This window comes from Triticum urartu, unplaced genomic scaffold (assembly GCF_056163025.1).
Source record: "Triticum urartu cultivar PI428250 unplaced genomic scaffold, HENAU_Tu73 scaffold894, whole genome shotgun sequence".
Classification (NCBI taxonomy): Eukaryota; Viridiplantae; Streptophyta; class Magnoliopsida; order Poales; family Poaceae; genus Triticum; species Triticum urartu.
Genome location: NW_028261087.1, coordinates 8,263 through 16,798, shown reverse-complemented (window position 1 = coordinate 16,798; position 8,536 = coordinate 8,263). Strand labels below are relative to the sequence as shown.

Below are 8,536 nucleotides of genomic sequence, written 5' to 3'. Positions count from 1 at the left end.
ACCTCGGCTCTGACGCATTCCTCCTAGCCTAGATTTTCACTACATTCTTTGGGATCAATGCCTACTTCTTGAACTTGAAATACCTGTATCCCTTCTTCGATAAGTGGAATGTTTCGCTTGAGCGTCTACTTTGGCGAAACCCTTGTTATCTATGCTATGTATTTGTGGCCTAGCCCTCTATAAGGCACACGTTTTTCATACGTGAGGCTATAGAAGGAAAGCAACAATCCTGGAGGAGGAAATAGTTCACTTGTTGGGCACCTGGGCTCCCTATTCGTAAATTCACTTACGTGACGAGCAATTAACAAGGCGCGCTGCGTTTGAATGACATGTTATTTGAATAATATTGCTGCTGTGTCGCAAGTCTCAGTCTTCCAAAATAGGAGACGACTATGGACAGAGATACCAGGTAAACGGTAGTGCCAGTGATTGCCTTGGTTGATAGTGGCAGCACGCACTGTTTTGTAGACCCCAAAGATTGTGAAGCGGGCTGGTTACGACTCAACTCCGTATAAACCTATGGAAATCACAGTAGCAAATGGCGCTAAGATGTATTGTGAGCACAAATGTGATGGCATGCTATGGGTAATGCAAGGGAAGGAGTTTCAGTTTGACATGAAAGTCATGGAGGTAGGTTCGTATGAGGGGGAGATTGGATTTTGTTGCTATAAGAAGGAAGGGCCAATTATTTTCTCAACCAGTGCACCATCCATAACATTGGTCAAGGAAGGCAAGAAAGTAGTTTGAAAGGGAATTCAGGATCAGACAAGGAGGTCAGTAGAAAGAGGAAGGGTGCAGTTACAACAAGGAGAGATTTGTATGCTCGTGCAAGCTTTTCCAGTGAATGCCACCAGCAAAGAAACCAGAATACCTAACAGTATGAATAAGTTACTTACCCGAGACTCTGACATTTTCAATGAGCCAAAAGAGTTACCACCAGACCCATGATCATGTAATACCTCTTCTGGAGGGAGCTGAGCCGATTAATCTCAGGCCGTATAGATACTCGCACGATCAAAAGGCAGCCATTGAAAAGTTGGTCGATGAAATGTTAGCAGCTGCTGTGATTAGGCCAAGCTCAAGCCCTTTGCCCTTTTCAAGTCCTGTACCTGTAGGTAGGATGGGTGGGAGTTGGCGATTGTGTATAGACTACAGGAAACTAAATAGCCTTACCATTAATAAAAATATCCCATTCCTTTCGTGGATGAACTCTTGGAAGAGGGCAGTCCCAAATGAAAAAAAGCCATTTATCGATCCCAAGAAGCAAGTGAATTAGTTTTATTGCTTTTCTTCCTTTAGCTTCTGTTTATTGCAAGCACATATTTTATAGTATTATTTGAGATGCTGGAGTAAAAGGGAGTCAGAGGTAAGCCCTAGCTAGCCGCCCCCCTCTTCCCTATCAGCTGAGAGTTTGCATTCGCCAGTGTGCCACCATTCCTTATTCATACTGTACTTCACTTCTCTATGCTTCAGGCATTCCGCTTTCATCTTGTGATACCCCAGACCTGTTTCTTTGGATCCTTAACTACAAAAGTAAGCACCTCCCCTAACTAATTAGTTAGTATCGAGAGACTCAAAAATCATTAAAGTTGAGAAACAAAGGTACTCTTGCCGATGGAAGAAATTCCATAAATGTCCCATAGAGTCAAAAAGCTGTTTTGAGGAACCAGTATCAAAACTTGACCCATTAGCTGCTGCCCTACTTCATCCAAGGGCTAGGTGTGGGTGTGACTAAATCCCCTCCTTCCTTACTTAATAGTTATTTTAGTCTCCTTGGGCAGTCGACCCCTTCAATTGGTCATGCTTTTCTTGTTTCTCTGGATTCGTTAGGCATGCGACGGGCGAGCAATCTCTTGATACTACGCCTAGCCGTGGGCTTGCTCTTCTTTTTGACCTTGCTTGATCACTCACTAATAGGGATTGGGCTGATCCAGGCATGCAAGCACTCAGGTACCCTTTTCATCCACTCCTTCATCCGCTGATTGTCGCTGTCGATGCCCAGCTATTTAGTTTGGAAAGTGTTAATCCGAGTAGTGAGCCCTGTGGCATACCTCTGAAGGTACCAACGCTTGCACTTGTTTGTGTTAATGGATCCAGCAAGACTCTAATATGATTTCTAAGGATTTGAAGAACGACGTGTACATGTTTCATTTCACCTAATCCATCATTTGAGGAGTGGGTTTCGCGATTGGGCTCAGATAGGGGTAAAGAGGGGGAACGGAGGCAGAGTTGATAATTGTATGGTTTCCCACTAAGCGCGAGCATAAAACTTGATCCTTCCTCACCGTAACCATGGTGTCAAGTTGATTCGCACCGGATATCGATACCTTCAGCCAAGACCCATTCTTAAGTACAAGCCAGTGGTGGTGTCCGGTCGAAGGAAGTTAGTGCTAAGCACTATTAATATCGTATCGAACCTGATGAGTATTTTAGAGTCTCTTTGGACCCCAACTGGAACAGGAACGTTGTCTCTTGATTTCTTCTTTGAATTCAGGTATCAATTCAATTATGATATGAAGAAAAGAGAGAAAGAATTAGTTCCACCAAAGGAACCCCAGTGAAATGCCTTCCTGGCTATCAAGCATTTTGCATTGCTCAAAGCCTAGAATCTTGTATCTGGGAACTGGGAAGAAGATAGACGGTCAACGGCTGTTGCCAATAGTCCTGAATCTGCAAAGCTACTGCAAACACATGCAACACAGGCTACAAGAATGAAGAAACCATGAAACCAACCTAAAATCACTGCCAGCACTTAGTTAGTTAAAGCCCAGGAACCACTTGTGTTACACCGGTGAAGCAGAAGCTCCGAAAGCTGTCCGAGGAGCCAGCCATAGGTGGGTTCTTTACTGGCCATAGGTAGGTCCCTTACTGCTGGATCCTCTAAGCAGGGAAAGATCGTAGCTAGTATGAATTGGAAGAACGATCATACCGAACCCAGGATCCTGCAACTATTCTTCCTTCGTTCAAGACTCGCTTTTCTCGCGGGTTGAATGAGTGAGCCTTGGCCATACATACTGAGATTCAACAGTCAACTTTGGAGTCCGTCCTAAAGCCCCACCAATCTACATAGGTGATACCAGGGTAGGTACTTGAAAGACGAGAATAGAACCCATGCTGATGTACCTTAGCTTTTCCGCTCTTCCAATCCTAAACAAGATCATAAATAAGAGTCCCAGGCCGCTTAACGCCCTCTTAGCACATATGATAGGAGCTGGCATACAGAATTACAAGAAGTTGGTACTTTTTCCAATCCTTTCTGCTTTCTCACCAGCAAAATAGGATCGATCGCGAAATCAAAGAAATCTTTCACCTCACTTCTAAGATGAGCTAGCGCTCGCATCACCTTTCGATATCCTATATTTTGGATATTCAACAAGTAGCATTTCCACGGCATTACCACAAGGATTTCCTGTTTCCCCGATCCACCAGCTACGTTCGCACACTTCCAAATAGTAAATGCTCCCGCGGTTGGAGTTGAGACTTTCTTATCCCTCTTGTTACGACGGATCGAGCATATGATTCTTTTCTTGATTGAAATCATTCACTTTTCCTTGAAATCGTCACAAAGTAATTGGAAGAAGAAGTGCTTGAGAAGCTCATGGATATATTCTATGGTGGCTTCTCCAATAGTTCGAGCCATAGCTTCATTTCATTGTTTCTATAATTTTCTTCACTTTATCATTGCCCTCAAGTACAAGTAATTTATGACAAACTTTCTTTCCCATGGTTCGGGTGGGCACGGATATGGATGGCAGGACAGGAGTGAAGATCCCTCAGCTAAGGGCTAGACCGGACGTTTCACTGTCTGATGACGAGTGGCACACAAATCAACCTGAGAAGGATTCTGCTATGTAAAAAGTGTTTATATAAACGAATTGTTTAACGCCAAGATGCCAATAGCAATGATGGATAAAGCAACTCCCACGAGTAGGGCTCGAAAGCCGGGGACTCTCCTGGCAAAGAATCTGAACGATCTGAGTTCTTTTCTGAGAAAGAAGAAGATGCAAGGCATGGATCCAAGCCTGAAGGCGACGTGGAGTGTTATTATTATCGTTACTCCAGAGAATGGGAGGCACTCTCTTCTTGCAAAATGCAGTTCTGAAATCTGTAATCTAGATGATTCTGGTTGAAGGGGACGATGCAGCCTAGCGGTTACGAACTTTTTGTTCGATTCAAAGGATTTCCACTTGAGTAAAGCTATGGTGGGAAATAAACTACCAATTAGGCAATGCGCGTCTCTATTTCTTGAATTCTCTGGTCTAGGCAACCCGAAAGCGTTGTTTAACAAAGACAAGTCTGAATTTGAAACGCAATCCGGCAGAGAAAATAAACTTAAGTAACCACCAGTTGAAACTGAGCGAGGATGCCTCTCCTAATGGAAGTTACGGGCTCAAACAATACCTAATGGTAGGCAACTTTGCTACCCGAGCATCTCTTTCTTATTAAGAACGACATAAATGTTGATTTTCTACTCTCGGGAGTAGGTAAGGGGGACTATGCCCAATAAAATAGGGACTACGGTAGGCATGAAATGAAACTTCTTATCTTAGGTACGGAATTCCTCCACATTAAGACACCAACCTGCCCTTGACAAGTCAATAATCAATCACTAGATTTAGGATCACAAGCCGATGCGATGCTTCACGTCGAAATGGGTTAGTCTGCATCTGAGAGACCCCGCCTAGCTCTAAAATGGTTTCAACCTTTCCTCGACCTCATGGAATGAACTAACTCATATGCAGTGAGCATATTATCATAGACATCCCTCACGATAGCGAACTTGAAGAAGAAGCTGTTTCGACATCTACTTTATCCCAAGTGCAATAATGCTCCAAGTACGGGTTTTCGAATTCATTCCTCGCTGACCGCGCGTCATCTTCAGTTCACGATTGAGGCTCAGATGGAGACTGATGAGATACAGGCTCTGGCTAAGGTTGACATCCAGGCTCTGGACAAGCGATAAGAGATACTTTCTGAAGGATCCAGCTAAGAAAATGAAATGGGTTAGTGGGAACAAGCAGCTAAAGCGCAAAGGTAAGGATGAGCTCGAAAAGTGCAAACTTGAATGATAGCTAGTGGTGGATTGAGACTTTTGAGCTTCTCCATCGATCACTTTTGCGGAAGCTGAGTCCTTTCTTTTCCAGCAACTTCAAATCAGAAAGCCCCGACTCCCATAAAGAATGCTTGCAGATCTTTCTTTTTATTACGATGACGATATGGACCTCATTACTGTCTCATTTTCTTATATTTATATAAGTTCTTTTTTTTGGATTCGACATAACAAGAACAGAATCACGCTCTGTAGGATTTGAACCTACGACATTGGGTTTTGGAGACACACGTTCTACCGAACTGAACTAAGAGCGCTTTCCGGGAGATAAAGCAGTAAAGAAAAGGATGATTTTTGTACCGCATGCATATAGAAAAATGAAACTCTGAATTTTGTCCAATTTGAATCGATCTCAATTGATCCCTCGTTACTGCCCATAGGAGAAGTAATAGGTAGGGATGACAGGATTTGAACCCCTGCCTTGTTTTCCACATCATAATTTATTCCTCCATCTATATACAACTTTCTTGTCATTTCTTCTTTTTGGTTTCATATAATAAATGATATACATCTGAAACCCAACCTAACGTATAAAGAATGAATATTTATCGGTAATGCTCAGGAAGAAAGAAGGGGTCATCTTTTTGATTTTTATTCCACCCTCATGTACCCTTCTTTGCATTTTTTCTAAAGCCTGTTCAACCTCATATCACCTAGAACAAGTCATGGACTTCTTCAATGAAAGAAAGTCTCATGGAAACGTTTTCAACGAAATAAGAACCATACAAAATAGATTTCTTGATCTTTTTATTTAGGAAAACGGATTTTTTCGCAGTTTTTTCTTTTATCCTAAAGATATGCAGAACGAGTGTATTATGAAATGTTCGTTGTCTAGCTTTGCATACATCGCTACTTAATCGTTTAGTGGTTATCGATGAAATTACTTCACCATAGAGAAAATATTATGGAAGTTTATATATATATATATATATATATTATTGGTTGCTTTTGTTTATGTCCAATTGGAAAAGTTGATCTTCTAAATTCATATGTTTAGCCTAAAGTACATAACTTGTGTTCCTCCCTAGTTCTTGCAAAGCCACCTAATCAAGCCTCACCTCATTTGTAGTTATAACATGTTCAGCTGAAAGCAAACTCAAAATAAAATGGGTTTACTATTAGTAACACATATACTTTTTTACCTTAGCTCTTTCTTTATTGTTCATTGAGCAGTTCAAATGCTTTGATTGCTTATCAGATAAGAGGTAAAAATATTCTTCATTCGTTTATTTTGTTAATTCAAAATTGCATTCAAATCCATTCTTTCTCATAACTTGAGAATATGTACAGCGCAGAACAGAAAAGAAGGCAGATTTGATGAGTTGTAGGGGCGGACCCACTTCCACTGATTTCTTGCGGGAAGGTTCTATAAGGGAAGAAGAATCAGAGCTGTGACCTGGTAACCTTGATTTCTTTCGGAACGTCATTACGAGAGTAACAAAGAAAGAATAACGTAGATAGGAAGGAGCGAGCCGAGCCCCAAGGATAATGAATTGGTATGCCGGGTGCTTACTTGAGCAAGAAGCCAAGTCATCGATAATCAAAGAAAGGTGTGAGTGAACGAGCCCAACTTTCCGATTCAAATATGACTCCTTTCCACTTTCAACAAATAGAGAAATCTCCGCTAGGCTAGCAGTGGGTAACCAACGTAGTGCCCCATTCGTTCCATGACATCCAATCAGTTCTCCTCGGATTCCAATCCAATCTCCCAATCAGTGAGAAATAGACGGTCGGATGAGATCTCGAACGTTGTCCCTACCTACTGAGGAATCAAAAGTGTACGTAGAAAAAGAGAGTGTTGGAAATGCATCGAGGAGAACTTACCTTGTGAGTCACTACTCCGGCACTGGGCAGGAATACTACTAGCGAGGCTTATAGGCGGCTAGTTCTTAAAGAAATCTGTCAGCTATAACCTAGCCTATTGAATCTGGTACGCCCGAAGCACGAAACTAGATAGGTAGCCCTACCTACGACTAGAAAAGTATCGTATTTTTTTTCTTCCAGTAAATCTTCCACTCATTCCTTCCATTATGGAATATCATTGGGAGTGTATTTTCCCTCTCAAAAAAGGCTTCGCCCTCACTTCACTGAACTTATTGGAAATGCCTAGGACAGAGTTCATTCACTTGCCCAGCAGCCCTACTCCTCATAGTTGATCCGAATTTCTATCCCTGATTGACTCAATCAGGAAGAGGAAGACTTGATAAAAGATGAAAAGAAAGGATTGATTACCTTTTTAAGTCAAGAAAAGAAAGGAAAGGGCTATTTATGAGTTTATGTAGATGAAGTTTCAGATTCTTGGATGAGCGGAACATCTTTGAGACAAATCATCTCTACCCGGGTACATAGCTTCATCCAAACCATGGATCCACGAATTGTTGACTCGCTCTAGAAAAGAGCTTCGTAGTTGGGAGCTCTGAACCGATGATCGATATGGTTTCCTAGGATGAGAACTATGGTTTACTACTTGACAATAAGAAAGTTGTTTTATCTTTTTTTCACTTTTTGAGGTGTTTTGCCTAGTCTGAATTTCCCCTTCTTCTATTTGATCAAGATGGATAGCAAAAAAGCATGAATAGGCCTACTGGGATGGAAGGAGAGAAGGACTGAACGAGAAAAGGAAATACCTCTTTGTTTACCTTGGAATGAATTGCTCAACTACTTAGGTAACGAAACGAAACGTTCATCTACGATCTTTCTTAAAAAAAGATAGGACTGTACGGCAGTTCTCGTTAGTAGATTCGCAGAACAGAAGAAGAAGTTCACTCTGACTTGCGCACTACAAAAAGGCAGCCAACGACTTCGGACGTACTCCGTCTTTCGAGCCTCTGTTTAGCTTCAAAAGATAAGGCGCTAGTGCAACGAACGCTGCTTTGGTGCGTCCCACCCCAACTAACTAGTGCTTGACTTGACTTTCCCCCGCGCCCTATCCAATGAATAAGGAGAAGGCGGCCTATCAATGACCGAGCCAGTCTGATCTCCTTTATACTTACCTCAAACAACGAGCGAAGTCGAGATGTTGATGAGAAAGGGGCTTTTCTCAAGGCCAAAGAGTGCTCTTTGAAGGCTACTATGCATCCTTACGAATACAAGAGTGGTTTTTTTTGTTTTGGGTATAGCAGGACTTGAACCTGCGACCATTAGGTTAAAAGCCCAATGCTCTACCAACTGAGCTATACACCCGATTTTACAAGAAGGCTTGGTGCGGAAAAGAAAAGAGGGCGGCCTGGCCCCTTTTCTTCTTATCATATCACAAGGGCGCGGCTCTGTATGGTATAGTACTGTGGAGCAAGTTTGGGAGTCCTTTCCACTCATTGAGGATTCTATCTAAAAAAGAAGGTCAACGGGGGAGACTACTTTGAAGTCCGGGCTGAACAAACTACTTCTCCTGCTACCAAAACAGAGAAATAAGGAAATAAGATGGAT

At 42.2% G+C, this 8,536-nt stretch overlaps 1 non-coding gene across 1 annotated transcript; it reads right to left on the bottom strand.

The window, feature by feature from the left end:
- Positions 1–8,220: 8,220 nt before the first annotated feature.
- Positions 8,221–8,293, bottom strand: TRNAK-UUU (transfer RNA lysine (anticodon UUU)). Its single transcript has one exon. It is a non-coding gene; the product is annotated as a tRNA-Lys (tRNA).
- Positions 8,294–8,536: the final 243 nt, after the last annotated feature.